Here is a 21,678-nt window from a genome sequence, read left to right on the forward strand (position 1 = left end):
AGCTACAGAAGTAGTAGTTGCTGGTCAAGTTTCTAAGTAAAGAGGCGTATATTTTATATTATGATAAAAGTTTTATAATATGTACTTATTTGTATTAGACATTAATAATTTTATAGTTAATGTCGGTAGAAACACCTATTTACAAAGCAATCCACAAAACAAAATAATACGGTAATAACACACACTGACATTGTGACCAAAAGCTGAGACACACTGGCAAACGTGCGGCAGACAGCCGATGATCTGACACCTATATAAACTTAGAAGTCACACTGGGCACATCCTTGTCGTGGAGACTTCTGGAAACCGTTCCGTATAATGGAGAAGGGTGTAAGTTAGGAATACTGGTTCCTTCCATTACACTGTGATGCGCAGAGTGCGGAACGGCGAGTTGGTTTCAAATTTTGCGGCCAACAGACGCATACGTTAGCCGATGAAGGTTAACCTGGTACTCATTTTTGGTGTAGGCTGAGTGAACCTCAGCGCCATGTGCACCTCGGAAAGTGGAAATCTCGTTTCTTAAATTTTACAACTTCCTGACGGGGATTCGAACCCACGTCCTTCCGGGTGAATCTCTTGACGCAAGCCGGAGTAAAATAGAGCTTCCACCGAAGTACCAGTCCCATTTATTGCTGTTACAGTGTAGAAACTGCTCAGGTACGGATGATGCTGAATAATGAAATTCCGAGCAGACTAATGCGTCGAAGTGTTATGGAAAGTGCTACTCGTAGGGTCAAACATGCAGCAATAGCACTTTCTAGTCCACTAAGGAAAGCAATGGCAAACTACCTTACACCACATCTTGCCGCCTACGCCTCATTTTGTGGCTGCCATTAGTTTTTGCACTTTCCATATAACCACATATCTCTCGGTGGTACTATTTGAGGATCCAGCCATTCTTCGAGTTCATGACCTAACGGACAGATAAGATAATGATCGTCAACAAACAAGCGTCCGCCTCTGTGGTGTAGTGGTTAGCGTGATTAGCTGCCTCTCCCGGAGGTCCGGGTTCGATTCCCGGCCCTGCCACGAAATTTGAAAAGTGGTACGAGGGCTGGAACGGGCTCCACTCAACCTCGGGAGGTCAACTGAGTAGAAGTGGCTTCGATTCCCACCTCAGCCATCGTGGAAGTGGTTTTCCGTGGTTTCCCACTTCTTCTCCGGGCAAATGCCGGGATGGTACCTGACTTAAGGCCACGGCCGCTTCCTTCCCTCTTCCTTGCCTGTCCCATCCAATCTTCCCATCCCTCCACTGTTCAGTATAGCAGGCGAGGTCGCCTGGGCGATGTACTGGTCACTCTCCCCAGTTGTATCCCTGACCCAAAGTCTGAATCTCCAGGACACTGCCCTTGAGGAGGTAGAGGTGGGATCCCTCGCTGAGTCCGAGGGAAGAACCGACCCTGGAGGGTAAACAGATTACGAACGAACAAACAAGCAAGAACGACGACAATTTTGTTCGATAACTTTATTCTAGCTGAAATATATCTACTGTATTTTATTCCAGCTATTGGTCTCTGCTCTTATGCGAAGACAAAATATCCTGTTCGATTCGACTCAAGCAGGTGGCAGTGGACTTATGTTCTCCACGATTTGAGTACACATTCATGACCACAGCATATGTTGTGTAATTTTAGCTGAGTACAGTAAGCATGAAAGTGATGGCACAGAATTTAGTGTCTCACAAAGAAGAATGTTAAGTTTTCACAGCTGTCGAATTTCCTTGCCCATGTGCAGAGAGTTGTGCTATGCTGTGTCACTACTTCGTGAAAGCGAGACAAATTGTTATACTGATCAAGTCAGCCGCTTTTACGTTTCAGGTGATCATTAGTTTAGAGCTAGATTGTGTAATTGCAGGGGCAGTGTGGTCTCACACGATGGACGATACTGCTGAAGAGCTGCACTGTTTTGAGGTGCGAGTTCGAATGCCGGAGTACAAACACAACGGAACGAAATAAGTACCTCGTTTACCCTTCAGAACTAATGCCTACATATGACAATAAATACATTTTATTCCCTAATATTCAATGTCCATGTATTTCTTTTTCCAAACAATTTTATTTAGGAGTAGCTATTGTGCTCGTTTAGGGGATGCCTGGCCGAGGTGGTAAAGGCGTGCTCGGTCCGCTCGGAAGGACGTGGGTTCGAACCCTCGTCAGGAAATCGTAAAATTAAGAAACGAGATTTCCACTTCCGGAGGTGCATATGGCCCTGAGGTTCACTCAGCCTACATCAAAAACGAGTACCAGGTTAATTCCTGGGGGCAAAGGCGGCCGGGCTTAGAGCTAACCACTCTACCCCCATCACGTGCCGAGGTTAACAATGATGGAAGCCTTTACCTTCCACTCCTCCTAGGGCCTTCATGGCCTGTACGGAGGTGACTTTGCTTTGCTTTGCTTTATTGTGCTCGTTTACATTTTTTGTCAAACCCTCATCTTGTTTCTGAGATTCTAAGATTCCCCGTCAGCGACTCGTCGTGATGTACTAGCTTTCTGGCTCTCTCTGGCACTTTGAAATTTACATTCCTTGTGTATAATTGCTTCTCTTGATTTGTTCTCTTCCTTTTGTTACAAAAATCATCGGGGTAACATTCGAAAAGTACAGTACAGACATGTTTACAAAGACTAAATTATAACCACCGAGCTCGATAGCTGCAGTCGCTTAAGTGCGGCCAGTATCCAGTAATCGGGAGATAGTGGGTTCGAGCCCCATCCTCGGCAGCCCTGAAGATGGTTTTCCGTGGTTTCCCATTTTCATACCAGGCAAATGCAGGGGCTGTACCTTAATTAAGGCCATGGCCTCTTCCTTCCAATTCCTAGGCCTTTCCTATCCCATCGTCGCCATAAGACCTATCTGTGTCGGTGCGACATAAAGCAAATAAAAAAAATCGTTACCGGGATGATTCCCATGTAGGCTATGTCGTATGTTGGGTATTCAGCCCGAAGGCTGGTTTGATCCTCAACAGTTCCGCCAACAGCTGTCATAGATAGCCTAGGCGTCAGTGAAGAGGCGTACTAGGGAAATGAAGAGTGAGGTAGTTTCCCGTTACTTTCCTCACCGAGCCAGAAGTTGCTATTACATATCAATCTGCCTAGCCCACTAAAATGCATGCACCAACTGGCCCTATGAGCGATATTTTCGCACCATTCATAACAGGGACAGACTGCATAAAGAATGGTATTACTAGCATCGCTCATACCTCAGTCACTTTCATTTTGTCAAAGCCAAGGATGAGACTGAGACAGATCAATGAAAGTAACAAATTTATTTTTGCCCGTACCGGAAGACATAGTGCACTGTAAACACTACATCTCGCCAGCAAAGGCACATGATTCCCATAGAATTAGAAATGTTCACAAGGCCACCACTGATATTTATCTTATATAATAATAATAATGGCGTATGGCCTCCGGAGAGGCCTGGTGCAGGTCTTTTTCTAGTAGATGGCCTATTAGACGACCTGCACGTCTGTGAAGATGAAGATGAGGGCCCTACCTAGGATGATTTCTAACGTTGAATATGTCAAACACACCCAGCCCCCGAGCCATTGGAATTAACCAATTAAGGTTAAAATCCCCGACCCGGCCGGGAATCGAACCCAGGACCCTCTGAACCGAAGGCTAGTACGTTGACCATTCAGCCAACGAGTCGGGCATTTATCTTATTATTCACTGCATCGGAAAAATGTATAGAACAAAAAGTTAGTCAAACTTAATCAAAAGCAGCTTTCCTGTGAAATCAACCATAAGGAAAAATACACCGAGTTCTATGTTTTAAGAAACCTCTGAAGTCCACTTCAAGCTAAAATTTTCAACTTAGCCTATAGTATTTTTTGTTGTTGAGGGCGAGTACCTGAGAGTCCCAGTGCGAAAACTGTGCCCATTTACTCATCTGTTTCCGAGAAATGCCGATGAGTCGGAAAAGTCTCTGGTTCTATACTGGCGGAGGAAATACGATCTGGCTGAGAGGTGGTATTCACCTCCCGTCAGAGAGGTGAGGCATGAGTTCTAATTTGGAGTCTGAGAGCTGGGGGAGAACTTCCCTTCTTAACAAACGGCCCCATTCAGGGGTTTAATTTTGAAGTTATTTAGTTAAATAATACATACATGCATACATACATTATCATTATAGACTGTTATGCCTTTCAGCGTTCAGTGTGCAAGCCTCTGTGAATTTACTAAACGTCGCCACAATCCTCGATTTGCAACTAGTGTTGTGGCCTCATTTAGTTCTATACCTCTTATCTTTAAATCGTTAAAAACCGAGTCTAACCATCGTCGTCTTGGTCTACCTCTACTTCTCTTACCCTCCATAGCAGAGTCCATTATTCTCCTAGGTAACCTATCCTCCTCCATTCGCCTCACATGACCCCACCACCGAAGCCGGTTTATGCGTACAGCTTCATCCATCGAGTTCATTCCTAAATTAGCCTTTATCTCCTCATTCCGAGTACCCTCCTGCCATTGTTCCCACCTGTTTGTACCAGCAATCATTCTTGCTACTTTCATGTCTGTTACTTCTAACTTATGAATAAGATATCCTGAGTCCACCCAGCTCTCGCTCCCGTAAAGCAAAGTTGGTCTGAAAACAGACCGATGTAAAGATAAGTAAAGGTTAAACAATTTGGAAAGGGCTGAAACAGATTCCTATTTCATGTTAAAACAGGTCGTAGGTGAACCAAGGGCCGCGATGTTTGAAACGTGTTTTCGGCTTCCTGCTTTAGGAGTCGGTTAAATGGCTATGGAGGATTCTAGCTTTGGTCATCTTAATTATTTTATTGTCCGCCTCTATGGTGTAGTGGTTGGTGTGATTAGCTGCCCCCACCCCGGAGGCCCGGGTTCGATTCCCGGCTCTACCACGAAATTTAAAAGTGGAACAAGGGCTGAAACGGGGTCCACTCACCCTCGGGAGGTCAACTGAGTAGAGGTGGGTTCGATTCCCATCTCAGCCATCCTCGAAGTGGTTTTCCGTGGTTTCCCATTTCTCCTCCAGGCAGATGCCGGGATGGTACCTAACTTAAGGCTACGGCCGCTTCCATCCCTCTTCCTTATCTATCCCTTCCAATCTCCCTATCCCCCCGCAAAAGCCCCTCTTCAGCATAGCAGGTCAGGCCGCCTGGGCGAGGTACTGGTCATTCTCCCCAGTTATATCCCCTGAGCCAGAGTCTGAAGCTCCAGAACACTGCCCTTGAGGCAGTAGAGGTGTGATCCCTCGCCGAGTCTGAGGGAAAAGCCGACCTTGGAGGGTGAGCGGATAAAGAAGAAGAAAAAGAATTATTTTATTTATGTGAGACCTAATATTTGGAATACGGAGTTCTGTTCGTATCTTCTTGTTAGATTTTGGAGATTTTATCATCATTCTGAGTGTTATTTTGAAAAGCTTGTAATTTTGAAAGCGGGGTTTTAGCAGTATAGCCCCAGGCCTCACAGCCATACAGCTGGATCTGCCTGATACATGCCAGGTAAATATTTCTCTTAATACTTGTAGAGATATATTTATTTCCCAGCACAGGTCTCAAAGCTTTCATCCGTGCCATGTCACGCTATGAGACTTGTTCTATATTGTATCTCCAGGACATATTATTCTGTCCATAGTTAATCCGAGATATTTCAGTTTTTCCAAGACAGAGGGGCATTATTAACAGTAAATTGACCAAATCTAGGCCGACGCTTGGTGAAAATAATTGACCGAGTTTTGGTGGGATTTATTCTCACCTTATTTCGACACACCTCTCCCAGGCATAGGAGATTCATTGTTGCAGCGCGCGGACAGCATAGTCATTTCTACTAGTGTAAATGGCTACGCCATCCGCGTATTGCTGGACTCCCATTCATTAATACTAATAATAATACTAATAATAATAATAATAATGGCGTATGGCATTTAGTGCCAGTAGTGTGCGAGGACATGTTCGGCCGAGTGTGAAGGACTTCTGCAAAATGCTTAGAGGTTTAAAAAATGTGAAGAGTATGGAATGATATAAATATCAAGAAAACTAAAGTCATGATACTTGGAGGTAAAGGTGAAAAAGCGACAATCAAGATAGGGGAAGAAATTATTGAACAGGTGAATAAGTTTGAGTGTCTTGAAAGGTTGTGACTGAAGACCTTCACTCTGTAACAGACATAAAAGCTCGAATTGAATTAGCCAAGGAAAGCTTCAACAAGAGGGTAAAACTCTTTTCTGATCCGCTTGAGAAAGATCTGAGGAAGAGATTTGCAAGGCGTTACGTATGGAGTACAGCTTTTTATGGCGCTGAAACATGGACGTTAAGGAAGGAAGAACAGAGAAGAATAGAGGCATTTGAGATATGGATTTGGAGAAGAATTGAAGGAGTAAGCTGGGAAGATAGGATATCAAATGAGGAAGTTATGAAGAGAGTAGAAGTGAGGAGCATGCTGGTCGTAATCCAAAAACGGAAGAAAAATTGGATAGGGCATAATACATTACAACGAGCAGCGATGGAAGGGCTGATAAAAGGAAAAAGAGGAAGAGGAAGGAGACGATATCAGTTAATAGACAGCATTAGAAAAAGAAAGGAAGATTATACAGAGGTGAAGAAAAGGGCACAAAATCGAGAGATAGAGGTCACAACCATGTTTGGACAACCTATGATCATGATGACAGTGCTAAATGTAGCAGCCGAGCATGATCCTCCGTAACTGAAGGAGGCATGTATAAGGAAACCTTCCCGCTAATTTGCCGCTGGCCATGTGGACGGGGGAGAACACTACAAACATAACAGGAGCCTCGGTCACAAGCTCGATGTGTCCGGAGCTCACTGCTAGCACTGTCGGGGACGGCGAATTGGGGGTTTTCTAACGGTGCTGTCGTATTCTGTGTGTTACTAACTGTGAAAGTAGGTGAGAGTGCGTTGTGTAATATTTATAAAAACAATTTAAGTTATATTTAGTAGATTCTTCGTAAGGATGAAAACCGTCTGAATGATTTTGCTCTCTTCAATTCAAGTGATCATTATTTACTAATTCAACATACTCAGTGTATTCAGGCGACTACTTACTATACAACGTACCCTATTCTGTGCAATGCAATCCACTTTTCTTTGTATTCATGGCACTGTTGTAAAGTTAAACGATCCAGAAGATGATAATTATTATGACGAGCTGAGTACATCAGATGGTAAATTACGAGCCTTATGTTACTGTGGTAATATAGCGAGCGACGCTAATCATATTCTTTTCAACTGCACAAGTTTTCATACATCTCGGCAGAAATTTCTGTACAATTTAACACAAACATTCCGTTTCCTACAAGTTTATCCTGTTTATTATATAAGCCTTCTCCGCAAATAGTTAATGTCATCAATCGCTTTCTTGATCAAAACAAGATCCACGTGTAGTCAGTAGTACCAACATGATTCGGAGGTAAACTTCGTGAGGATTAAATCAGTATTACGTTTTCGGCGCATTGCTCCGGCTCGATATATAATTACGTTTTCGTATTATATTGCAGCCACGGTACCGTGTGAATAAATTCATTAATTTCATGCTTTTTACGCATCCCAATCTTTTCCCCGGTAGTTTGCTAACTTTGTGTCTTTGAGTGTGTGTTTTTGTTCCTCTACCCTACACTTTGTATCCCTTCTTCATTAACCGTCCCTAACCTTTCTATGTAGGCCCGGTCTTGTGTGTGAAAGTAGAAAAGACGTCGAGACGGGTCACTCTGACGTGAAGACTAGAACCTTGTGTCCCTGTTATGTGTGCTCCTTTAAGACTATCTCGAATAATCCCCACTCTGCGTAATGATACAATTATTGGGTTGGCATTCCGATAGGAAGACAGATGAAGAAGTTACTCTTGCGCAAGTGCTACTAATGTTTCGCTTTTCCTGTGTATCTTGCATATCTAACTATATAGTTTCCATTCGTAGTGACCATAAGGACTCAATTGCATGTTTTTCTTTTCTGTTGCTACCTTAATGGGCATAAATGTAAACCAAGAAGCCCAATATATATCAAGAAGAAGAAGAAGAAATTACTAGCCTTCTGATCTCAGTTGGCAGGTTCGAAACGGCCCAGTCCGGTAATATATGCAGGTGCTCAAGTACGTCAGTCTTGTGTCTAAATTTACTGGCTCGTAAAAGGACTAATTCAGGACAAAATTCCGGCACTTTGGCGTCTCCGAAGATCGTAAATGTTTAGTGGCGCCTCGTGCAGCATTTATACTTTATCCTCTCGTCTGTGTGAACATCTCACGAGGCGCCACTGATGTCCATGAAGTGCACCAAGGAAACTATGGCAACTTTCTTTCTCGCACTTCAGCAACAGAATAAAATTCAGAGCTTATGCGCTGCCTATTGCACATATTTTACACACTTCTTAGTACTTGCTTGCACGTACACTTCCACATGCACGCAAAGTTTTCAATTGGACCTGCATCATCTACGAGGTCCCACGAAAGAAGTTTTGCAAGGCACTGTACCAAAGGTCCGCTATTGCACATACACTGAAGAGTTTTAATTATATTTTGCATTTTCTGACGAACTGCCACTGGATGTAATGGCCTGCAGCAACGTCAACCAAAGTGGAACATTAGGTATGTCAAGTTACTTTTGAGGATATTTTTGGGCAATATATGAGTAAATAAAAAAAAGAGACAGTTTTTGCAATTCAGTTCCTTTATATTATGGGTCATACACAATGAAACATGAACTACGTATTACCCACACATCAGTCCTTTAACAGTTAAGGTATACAAAACATTCACAAGTTACACGTCGGTCCTCTCAGGATAGTGGAAAGTAATCTACACAGTTAACATTGAGAGTTGTTATATTAGAAGCCACTGTGAAAAAGTGGAGTATTTACACAATTGTCTTAAATTAGTGTACCACTGGATCTTGTCCTTGCTTAGCACTTTGTTTTGGAACTTGGGTGACAGCAGGGGCTCCCACCCGAGTGATCGGTACAACACGTTCCCCTTCAGGTTACGGCAAAGCCTAAAACACAAAGGGAATAAAAAATCACATTTGTAATCACGAACAAAGTTTAATAAGATCACATTTAACAGTGGTCGCACTGGGTCTGAGAGATCTGAATTAATACTTTATTGTTCCTGTTGCCGACTTGCACTTCACCCTCTTCAGGTACCTTCGTAGCTCCCCCCCCCCCCCCCCCCGAAACACAATTGCCGCCATTTACTTTCCTTCGACAGTTCATTGCGTACGGATTTGTCATGTCTCGCCGACCCGATGTGATCATTTTCGTTAGCCATTTTCAAAACGTTTTGCTTCGGTTATTTTGAATGTTTTTACAATGGATGAATCAAATGCCGCATGGATCCGTTTTCATGTTGAAGGAATCTCAAAATGAGGAAGTTCTAGGTGGAGATTAAAAGTAGAAATGTGATGGATGAAGTAAAGACAGGCATCCTTCGTCTATCCCAAGTGATGAACACTAATTGTGGAGAACATGGGACAATTTTAGACATGATACAAGCCCATATCATGTCTACAAATACGGGCCGTGAAAGCATCAATGATAACATGGGCAATTTTATTTACAGCATTTGCGTAGAAGGTGACTGAACTGAGCCGGGTCTGCAGTGCAGTGATATCATGCCTGCCTCTTACCCGCAGACTCTGGGTTCGATTCCCAGCCAGACCAGGGATTTTAGTGGATTCTGAGGGTTGGTTCGAGGTCTACAGCCTGCGATATTATAACTGAGAAGCTATCTGAATAGCGGCTCCGGTCTAGAAAGACAAGAACAACGACCGATGTCTCGGAGGGCTGACCACTCGACACCTCATAATCTGCAGGCCTTCAGGCTGTGCAGCGGTCGCTTTGTAGGCCAAGGCCCTTTGGGGCTGTTTCACCAGGGGATTTGGTTTTTATTGAACCAATTTCATGACCTTCAATATGTTTCAAGAACAATTCGGTTTTTAAACATTGTGCCAAGTAATTCAGACGTAGATGGAAAAAGTTCGTATTAATGTTATACAATTGTATCTGCAAAATATTCAGGAAAATTATTAATCAAATGAGTAAGAAAAACCTGAATTATATATGTAAACAAAAGTCTAAAAATGTTTCCAAAAACGTGTTGCAAGCCAAGTTAAATAATTGCCTGTTTTACATGTTCATGAAAACAATTTAAGTTTTTGCCATATATTTTTAAAAATACGTTAAATCGGGATAAATTATTTGAACATTGACTTCAGTCATGTTTCACGTATTAAAGTATGGGTAGATGAAATAAAGTCACAATAATAAGCATTAAAAACCAAATTCAAAAATAAAAAGACAAAGAGAACGTGTGACGCACCCGTTACGACCACCACAATCTGCCAAATGCATGTGACCACTCCAGGAGTAAATAAAGTGTTTATACCTTGCGAGGTGCTTCAATGGCGAGTATTCCATCTGAAGTGAGTTTGGACGTAACGGTAGTAGGGTCAACATCCTCGGGCAATGTGTACCGTCTCTGTAATTCGCGAGATATGAACCCATGTTCATCTGGTCTCTCTTCATGCTTTCCTTCGACGATAACGGAATTTCCTACAGTCCTTACAACAATTTCCTCAGGTTTGAATTGTTGCACATCAATGTTTGCCTGAAAGATAGACATGTTATAAGAATTTTGCGGAAAGCGGACTGCATCATTAAATATGAATGAATAAGAACTACCACTTTACCCGGAACCCATCCTTATTGTACTGAATGTTCGACACACTGCTGTCACGGGCAGGCATGCGACGCCACGGTCTCGAGTACATGGGGCTAAGTTGTGGAAACAGCACATCCTCATCGAAAAGGCCCAGTCCAAAATTCTGATCGAAGAGTGATCTTGGGCGGAAAACGTCCCAGTCGCCAAAGAAGTCATTCAGCACGTATGGGACAAGAGACATCTGAAACAGTTGAGAATTATCAATAATAAACATTCATGCGGATATATGCTAGTTGTGGCTCAGTGTAAGGAAGATTTACATAAATGAAATTTGTTGAAGGATAGTGTGCACGTCAAAATTCCTTAACCGGCAGGAAAGGAACTGCAGGCTACTACGCTGAATTCTCGGCCGAGGAGTCCGACTAGAAAAGAGTAATAGGGACCAGATTTTAGATGTCTATGGTATATATATAAGACAAAATACACAATCCTTTACTTTCACTAATAGTACTAAGGGGCCTCATAATCATGCCGCCCGCATGTTCCGAGATAAAAGGTACCAACTTCGGTTGGTGGTGGTGGTGGCGGCGGCGGTTGTTTTTAATAGGAAAACTAGGCAACCATCATCTAACACTAATCGGAGAGAAAAACGGAAGGGATCCGACACTTCGGAAAATTAAGTTATTGGCCAAAGAAAGACAAGGACATGAAAACGAGAACACTAGACCTCGAATGCTGTAATGTCATTGGGATCGAAAAAGAAAGTGTTGACCACGGGAGGTCGGATAGGATAGACGAAAGTGAGGAACCTGCTACAAGTGGAAGCAATACCAGTACTCTGCTGCGGGCCCCGTGGTTGCCAACCCATGCTCCCAACTTCAAAGCCCCTGAAGCTTTAACTTTTTTTTTAAATGGAAGAACACTGTTTCTAAGATATAGCTTTAAACGTACGAACATTACAAATTTAGTACCATGATTGCTGTATTTAGAAAATCTGACAAGTACGTATAGTTTGCTTGCTAGGAACTGCTACATATCAAACGTACTTGGCATACAGAGAATCTTCACCTTCTTCCGACAGCTGGAGTCTCGCTATATTCAGCTGAAAAATACACTATAGTAACATGTGATTTAACCCTCATTATCGCCGTAAGCAACAGGTAGGTCTATACGAAAATTTCATATGCGACTGGGTCTATCACAACACTTTATTACCCTGAAGTGATGCTTGTTTAAAGGGGCCTAACATCTAGGTCATCGGACCATAATTGTACGAAAAGAGATGAAATATAAATTTTAGAAAATCCATAATCCTCCACTGACCAGAATTCGGAAACGCGAGGACGAAGAAAAAAAAAATGGATGGATGGATATGAGTTAAAACAATCAGTGGATCCGACCCGCAATGCACCTCATCCCAAATACTAGCGTTAAACAATAGTATTACTGACCAAGTGACTGCTTCTGAAGCATAATACTGAATCGATGATTCTTGTAGTCTAAACGGGTCCAAAATCCAGGTCATCGGCCCCTCATAATGGTACTTATCGCTAGGAAAATAAAACCATACTATTTGTAACGTTGCGGTACTAAAACTTAGCGTATTCCATACATTATGGTACTACTCATACGTAAAGAAATTCGGAAATGTAACGCAGACCTATGGTGTTCCGCACACTGCGGCGATATTTTCAGGCCAAAACCGATGGCGTTCCTCACATAGTGGGTACTAACCACAGGCAAGCCAGAACCATAGTGTCGCTCATCGCATGGTGGTGTTCATATAGGGGTACGAGCCACAGGTACTGCAAAATTCATCCTGAGCCACACACTGTCGCTACTAATCACAAACCTATTTTTTACCTAACATAGTGCTACTACGCGCAAGTAAAAGCGACCCATGGAGTTCCTTGCAAGATTGTACTATTTGCAAGTAGTGTCATGGTTCGAATTTCATCATCCCTTGGTCGCCCTCTTTAGTGGCCTCTTACGGCAGGCAGGGGATACCGTGGGTGTATTCTTCGTCTGCGTCCCCCACCCACAGGGGGTACCCTGAAGTGACAAACCACGCAGGACCGAATGAGCTTGCTGCGCTGTGTGGGGCGCTTAGCCGTTAGCTTGCGTTCTGGAAATTGTAGTTTCGAACCCTGCTATCGGCAGTCCTGAAAATGGTTCTCCGTTTTGCCATTTCCCCTTTAAGGTCATGACCGCTGATTTTCCGGCTCTGATCGCTTCCTAACTCAGTGTAAAAAGAAAAAACCACGCGGTACACAATTGACGTCGGGAAGGACATCTTCCCGCAAAACTGGGCCAAATTACAAAAAGAAAGGTCTACCTAGTTTGAAAGTAATGTAGGTAACTGATGTGAGTATTGTGAAAGTACAACTGGACAACCAACCCTTAATACTAATCGGGAAACGGGGGGGAGGGGATTCTTCGAAGAATGAATAAACAGAACGACCACGAAAATCATGTGCATCAAAAAAGAACAAGGGTTGACTATCGGAAGTCTGATGGAAAAGGAAACCCGTCGCATCATCCTTTACCCCTTATCTACGGCGATATTAAACGTTAAATCATGCATTTTTATGATAGTGTATTTTTGGGATCAGTATAGCGAATACCTAGCTGTCAAAAGAGTGAAGCAACTATGTCAACAGTTTACTCATGTTTCATACGTAGCGCGAATCGAACAGGGCAGCCCCCAAACCGCAAATGAAGCATGTTTGAATACATTACATTTTCTTGAGAAACGTTTGTCCGATTCCGAAGATAATCGCGGTGCTGAATTTATAAGGCTTGTAGGTTTAAAGTTGTGTAGAAAACAGAGTTATATTTAAGAAAGCAAAGAGTTCCATTATCTCAAGATACTGATGCCATGAAAAAGTACTCAGGTCGATTATATCAGCCCATTAGTACCGTTATTGAAAGTAAAAAGTGTCAACATCACGAGTTATTTTGGGTGGACAACTTAGCTGTGTAATCGTGTACATAAAATTCTTCATCATCGCTGAGCCAGAACTACTGGACATAAGAAATTTCATTTTGCGGGTGCATTTATAGTTTAGTGTACGTCCTCACGGAGGAAGGATTCTTCGATATTCCTTCACCAATGGGGCGAAGAGTAGGAGGAGAGGTGAATTGTTTGAATTCATATTTCAAAAACTTACAGCTTACAGACGTGAAAATTGGCATGTAGAATCATTTAAAACTAAACATTTCCATTTTCCGAAAATCCGATGAAAAATTTAGATTTTCTTTTGCGACGATACCAATACGTAGCCTGGTTACCTTAGCCTCAGAAGGCAATGCCACAAACGTGGTTTACGAAGATTTACTGGGGTAAATGAAAGTCCATTTTTTCGGCGAAGTTTAATACATTTTTTTTTCAAAATTGCAGGAGTTTCAGTCAAGTGACCATTTCAGTCTACTTGTACTATTTTCAGTGGGGTAACGACTTGCATTTCGTAAAAATACGAGTATATTGAGAACATTGAAATATTAATGCAAAAATAATTTGAAAGAGGATTTATTTAAAAACAAACATAATGTGTAAAATCCTTGTCCTTTGTCTCATGAAGCTGAAAAAAAAATTGCCAAATAACTGACCTTTCTAAGAAAGCTAAGAAAATGGACCGTATTTACAGTTCACTGTAAATAACATGCACAGGAAGTGTCTTGGAAATCACGTTAAGGAGCATTTTATAGGAAAAGGGTTCATATTACTAACAATCCTGTATTTATAAATTGGACAATTTGTCATTTCTGAAAACAGTTTCCTTTAAACTTCATTCGACTGAAATATACCTAAGAAAAGGAAATAAAAATATGTACCTGTTGGCATTATCGCCACAAAACCTGTCAATGCTTTCAGAATGGCTGAAAGAAATTTGACACGAGGGAAAATCGTTTTTGTAGCCAAGATTTGTCAGAATAGAGAATTCTGAAAATAAAGTGCGTCGATCGAAGATGTTTGCTTTAAGGACGAAAGGGTACAATAACGTTCTCCGATAAATTTTTTGGCTCATTTTTTCAATGTGCCATTCACTGGAATTTGAAGTAATTTTCATTTAATGCACTGTGTACTTATGAGAAAGACTAAATCAATAAGCATTTCAATTTCACTGTGTTATTTGTTCCGATTCAACGTCAATGAATGCATAGTTCGGAACTCCGAAAATGTAAGTCACTCTTGTTTTTTATCTGGGCCCGTTCCAGATAAGGGCGAGCCATGTGTTTTTAGCAACAGAGCGAGTGGGGCATCACTTGCTGCCCGATGCCTACACATAGGAAACCCTTCAATACCTCAAAAATTACCGATTGGATTTACAAAATAAACACATCACTGAACTTGTCGCTCGATTTTCGGTTCCATTGGGTAAAATTCGTATAGAGGCCTATCGTCTAAACAAAACCTAAGTTATTAGCTGTCATTTTTTGTAATTACGTATGTGATTGGAACAAATTGGACAGTGTTTTGTGAGACCCTTAATACAATTTTAGAATTTTGAATGAGAAGATATTTGAGATGGGCAACTTAGCTGAATAAACCTGCACATTTACACTTGCATATTTAACCCCGCACAGAGAAGCTATCCGACACTTTTCTTTATACGCGAATCATCATCCAGTAACTACAGTCTGTCGGATAGGTTGGGATATGCATAAAATATGATGTGCATATCACTGTCACGGAAATTCAGTTGAAATGTACATGCAATGTAAAATTTGGATATTTAATGTCAATATGAAGATTTGACGTACTATAGGAACATTTCCTACTATTGTCGACTACCACCTTTCCAAAGCTCTGGAACAAGTTTCTGCAAGTTTTTATGCAAACTATTTAAACACGTAATTATGATGAAGATAACATTCAGTATTTGAAGTTCTCAATACACACGAACAACACAAATTAAGAGTCTCAGATGAGTATGTCCGTCAAACTAAACTCGGTATGAAGGGGTATTCACCAAAGCAAGTTACTATTTACTAGGACCCATTAAATCAGTTTAGTGCAGGCTTTTCATTATCGCTAGTTCTAATTACGCCCACATAGGGCAAGACAAGGGTGTATTTCGCCCGAAAACACATAACATAACTTCGAGTTAATTATTAATTGATACATCCAATCACAACTAAACTAAGAAAGTTCGAGAAGTATAGTCCGATTTAAATTTGACTGATGTACATGAAACCTCTTTTAAGATAAAATGTTCACAATCCACATTTAAACACACAGCTCGAACGAAAAGTAAACTACATAAAATAGTACGGTAATATGAGAAGCTTTACGACTCACCTTGGTTGAGAGAAAACTCAAGTTCCGAACAACAGCGAACTTAGTACCGTCACGTACTCGTAGCGAGCAACCTCAAACAACCCTACCTCCCACTACTGTCACTCTTTTAAAAACTTACATTGATCTACGGTCTGGAATATTCTAGACACAACGATTTTTCGGGTCTCGAAGAACATTCTACCGCGCAGCTGTTTGGCATGAATCAACGGCCAGTGACTTCGCACGTACTCAAAGCTGATTGGCTAAACAGCATTCCAGACCACATCGCAGAGGGGAGCGAAGAAGTGATTATTCATAGCGGAGGGAGGAACGATTCGACAGTCCGCCCCAGTATGCGTTTTTCTTGCTTCAGTGCGGTTGTTTATTCCTGTTGGTTAATGACGTTTTTCAAATTTCATTTTGGTCTTAGTTCCAGATATCATCCAGTCAGTCTGAAAATTAAACTAATATGATAAGTTATTTACGCCATTTTGTGATTAATCCGTATGTCCAAATTAGTTTGTTTCACAAATATTTTTGAGTTGGATACCGTAGCTATATTTTTGTCATCAGCTGCGTGTAGGCTGAAAGTCTGGCTGTTAATAATACAATTTTGATTTACGTCGCTCCGACACAGATAGGTCTTATGGCGACGATGGGATAGAAAAGGGCTAGGACTGGGAAGGAAGCGACTGTGACCTTACGTCAGGGCCACACTTGCTGCGTGTTCTTCACGCAGCTGGACAACAGGGCGCGTGGCCACACTTGCTGCGTTGCTGCGTGCTTTTCACGCAGCTGGACAACAGGGTGCGTGGCCGCACTTGCGTGCTTGCACGGCGATGAAGTAGCAAAATATCGCCATTGTTCTACATATGGAAGGAATTCCTGTAAATAATAAGTCCGTTGTTGCATTATGCGCTGCGTTGGTTGTTCGTCGTCGTCAAAGAAAATACTGTATTGGATCCATTCTATAATAAGTCACAGGTCCTCACATGGACATTTCGTTTTCCTACACAATAAACTTGAAGACAACCAAGATACATTTTTTGAGTAGTACACAATCTCCATGACGTCATTTGAAATTCTTTTTCTCTGTGTTGAAAAATGCTATCAGGAAAATAAACAAAACATTTTCCCAAGAGAGCGCCCGTTACTGATAATCACACATGTCTTCATTTTTCAAATCTTGGTCCATTGTATCGTAAAGGCACGGGTACTTTTGTACCTAAAAATTATGAATAGGCTGTCTAATTCCATTTTGCAAAGTGAAAGTACAAAACGAACGCAGATGTTTCCGCAAGTTTGGCCAGGCACTGATGGAGAAAACACGCAAACAAAATGAACCTCGGCCCATTCTGGAGCGGGCGACCTTGAAGACGCGCCTTGTCTCGTGTACTGAGGCGGGAAATCACGCTGTGTGTGGCCGAGGTGTCGTCCCATTTGCGATCACTCACGTAGAATACATGAATAATTTATTTTTGACGGGTTAAGCATTGTCCCATTTGCGATCACTCTTATCAGTGACATACAGTCAGGTTGCTGTGAGAGAATTCCCTACTGAAGGACTGGTACAGGAAGACAACGCTCAAGTAACTGACGAAACTACATACTGGGATTCGCACGAATCGTATGTTGGAACTTATTAAATTATATTTACCGTTTGAGACTGATGCGTTAATATCGGGACTGACAAGAGAATAAACACGACTCAAATGAACCTTTTATTTATAGTTACCAGATTGTTGTGGGTGTAAAGGCGGATAATGAGTTTTAAGAAGTAGGACAAAAGATGGGCGTATTAAAATCGTTGAATTTTACACTTTCCAAATCCAAAACAAAGTATTTTGCTGTAACACTTTGCTTCTTCGGCAGTGTCACCTTTTTTAAGCAATTGTAGCTCATCTCAAACTTGGCACTTTCTTATAGGCCTACAATGGGGAACAGTGGTGGTTCGCGTATGAAGGGCAATTTGGGAGCCGCCTCACCACATTTTCACTCCTCCCACTCCTGCACACCGCACCCTTGATAAAATTCCAGGGCTCTGCCGGAGAGACCATAGGCCTTTGCATGTGTGCGGGGTGCGGGAGGAGCCTGGAAGGATGATATCGGCTTGTCAGGGGAAGGAAGAGCGCAGGCGGGTGTAAGTGCTGAACGGCGGAGTCCTCAGAACATCGCCAACACTTTGCAATGAATGTACCTAGGCTTTTCCTCTTCACGTCTTACATTGACTGTTGTTAGATATTAATTCCAAAACGTCCGACTCGTTGGCTGAATGGCCAGCGTACTGTCCTTCGGTTCAGAAAGCCCCGGGTTCGATTCCCGGCCAGGTCGGAGATTTTTACCCTCATTAGTTCATTCCAATTGCCCGGGAGCTGGATGTTTGCGCTGTCCCCAACATCCCTGCAACTCACACAACACTATCCTCCACCACAATAACACGCTGAGTCGTACACATGCCGGATGCCGCCCTCATTTAAGCGTCTGCCTTACAAGGGCTGCACTGGGCTAGAAACAGCCACGTGAAATTAAAAATTTAAAGTCCATAACATTTTACAAAAAATGAATTCCATTATAGTGACTATTTAAACAATTGAGTTCTATAAAGAAGCTAAAATAAAGATTCAAAACGTAACCATAACGTGACGGCACTATTTGTAGTGTGATCAAATTGTTAAATATGTTGTCATGCTTTGAAATTTAAGCAAGGAGAGAGAAATTCGGGAGTGCACTACTTATTTGTTTTCATGAATGTCATTATCACTTGTGGTTGTGATCAGTGAAACAGTGCAGTTCCATAATAGTCGGGATTGCATTAGCTGTTAGCCTATTAATATGTGTGCATAAATGCCATTGTATTGTAGTTAATTCATTAATTAACATTGTATTGAAAGCAGATTTATATTGCGCTAGTGCTATCGGATAATAATAATAATAATAATAATAAATGTCTGTTCCAGCATTTGCCTGGAAATGAAAATATTAAACCACAGAAAACCCTCTGATAACAACCGACGGAGGGGGAGTGAACCCGCGCGTTTCCCGAATGCAGGGCCTGGTTCTCTAGCCGTAGCGTATTAAAACATGCGGCCGCTCAGTCTACTTTCACCTACATAAATAAAATGATAATTTTTGCCTGTATACTCGGATTAGATGTACAAGATTCTAGAACTTAATGTTAAGAACATTTCTAGATTAAAAGAAGTTGAAGAAATGATAATTCTATAACGATAGCGCGAATAGATGACATTGCACTCGGGAAATAGTGGGTTCGAACCCCCTTGTCGGCAGCCCTAAGGATGGACTTCCGTGGTTTCCTATCTTCGCAACAAGCTGTACCTTAAGGTCACGGCCGTTTCATTCCCACTCCTAGCACTTTACTATCCCATTGTCGCCATAAGACCTAACTGTGTCGGTGTGACTTAAAGCCAGCGGTAAAAAAAATACCCATGTCACCAAACATCCCTGACTTTTCCGTAAATTTCTGTAAAAGTATCCGTCATATAAAGCACAAGGCTTGCCTCTCTTCGTCTCAATGACCTGCATGTCGTAAGTAACAACAGATAACTAGTGATGGGCAACGCTCTCGCTCGAGACTCTCGAGACTGACGTCGCAGATCTCGAGACTCTCGCGAGAATCTCGAGACCGATCCTCCTGTAGCGCAAGATGTGGGACGTACCAGTAACTACGATTGTAAACTTCATAGTATATCATTGGCGGTTATTGAGTGAAATAACGCTCTCTTATGAAAAGCCTGGAAAAGTACTGCTTGTTCAACTATGAGCCCCTTAATACCATTAACTAAAGTGGAAACAGAATGTCAGTATCCGTACCAGTAACTACGATTGTAAACTTCATAGTATATCATTGGCGGTTATTGCGTAAAATAACGCTCTCTTATGAAAAGCCTGGAAAAGTACTGCTTGTTCAACTATGAACCCCTTAATACCATTAACTAAAGTGGAAACAGAATGTCAGTATCATAAACTGTTCACGACTTATTTGGGGTGGACATCTTAGGTGAATAATAATGCATAATTTGTGAATAACTGTAGATAGGATGTACACCTACTTTTATATTAGATTCGTGCATTATTCGAACCCGATACGGGGAAGATGTGCTTTGCTACATACGCAACCCCCATTACACATGAGTGGAACGTGTAATCTAAAATGTCAAACTTTGCTCCTGTTCTTTCAGCAGAGGTGATGGGCAACGCTCTCGAGACAGATTCTCGTATGCTGTGAGCTGTGCGACGTCCCAGTAACTACGAGTTTAAGCTTCATAGTTATCATCAGCAGTTCTTACATGGAAACGTGTGTGACGATAAATTTTGTCAAAATCCTAGGATAGCACTGCATGTTGAACTATGAGCTCCTTACCATTAACGAAAGTGAATACAGAATGCCAGTATCTTAAACTGTTCACGAGTTATGTCAGGTGGACTTCATAGCTGAATAACCCGTATAATTTGTTAATAATTTTTATTAGGATGTAAACCTACCTGGATGCCTCACAGTCGTTGTCGGCAGGGTAGTTTCTTGTGATTCAGACCGGGGCGGAGGTGTTCTGTGACGATTCCTCTTCATTGATATTATGCGTTTGTAAGTGCCGGATCATCCCAGAAGTATTTCTGCCGATGCATTTTACTTCTTTTGAATAAGCAACACATGTGACATCTCTTAAAAATAACCGACATCCACGACTTACGTTGCGTTTCGGACATCGTCTTCGAGATGTCGCGTACAATTAGACACAGTTCACATTGCACAGTCATATTTCGAAGTACCTACCTAATTATGACGCGAATACTCTATAGCATTGTAAGTAATTGTTTCCTTCGTCACCATAATATCGGTAAACACAAGCGGTGGTCATATGTTATTGAATGCGGGGTGTGATAACGATGTACACCTGCCTGTCGGAAGAATTGGAGCAAACTGAAGCAATTTAGATTGCACATTTCACTCATGCGTAATGGTGGTTGCATATGCAGCAAGGCGCATCTTGCCTCGTCTCGAGTTCGAATAATGCACGCCTCTAGTATCCAGCGTGTACGTACAGTAGCCGTCAGGTTCAGTACTTAAACCACTCATTCGTGTACCTACCAGTGCATACAATTCCCGAATGCGTATCCTTTATAATTATGTTATACTGCGTCAAAATAGACCTCGGTAGAAATGAACGCCCTAGTCGCTTGTTGAGACGTATTTACGAAAATGAGAAGGCCCGTGGTTCGCTATTCGAATATTCAGAACAAACAACATTCAGCTCCGACTAACTGTAGGCCTACGACACGCTGCACGCCGCACAATGTAGGGAGAACGCTCTCGAGATTCCTCGAAATTTCTCGCGAGAAATAATGCCTGCGCTAGTCTCGAAAAATCCCGAGAAATCTCGAGACCTCGTCTCAGACTACCCATTACTAAATAACAACAAAAGCTACGTCATTGATGGATGCCTACAGGTGGAATAATTACTTTACGTTAAAAACTATAGACTAACATTACCTCGAAAAATGTTCAAGAGAAATGGGACGGGTTGGGAGAATACTTATCACGCGGTTGTGTGGAGTACGCCCTAATTAACAGTCCGACTGCTGCATGGACGGTGGAAAAGCCTGATAGGCTGCTGATAATTTTACAGTGATCGCAAATGGGACAGGAACTGGTCTTTCTTCATTCTTTTTTCCACTGTAATCGGAGTGATCGAAAATGGGAGAATTTTGCTGTGATCGCAAATGAGACTTATCGCAAACGGGACACAACCGTGGCCG

The sequence above is a fragment of the Anabrus simplex genome, chromosome 8 (genome assembly GCF_040414725.1).
Source record: "Anabrus simplex isolate iqAnaSimp1 chromosome 8, ASM4041472v1, whole genome shotgun sequence".
In the NCBI taxonomy this organism is placed as follows: domain Eukaryota; kingdom Metazoa; phylum Arthropoda; class Insecta; order Orthoptera; family Tettigoniidae; genus Anabrus; species Anabrus simplex.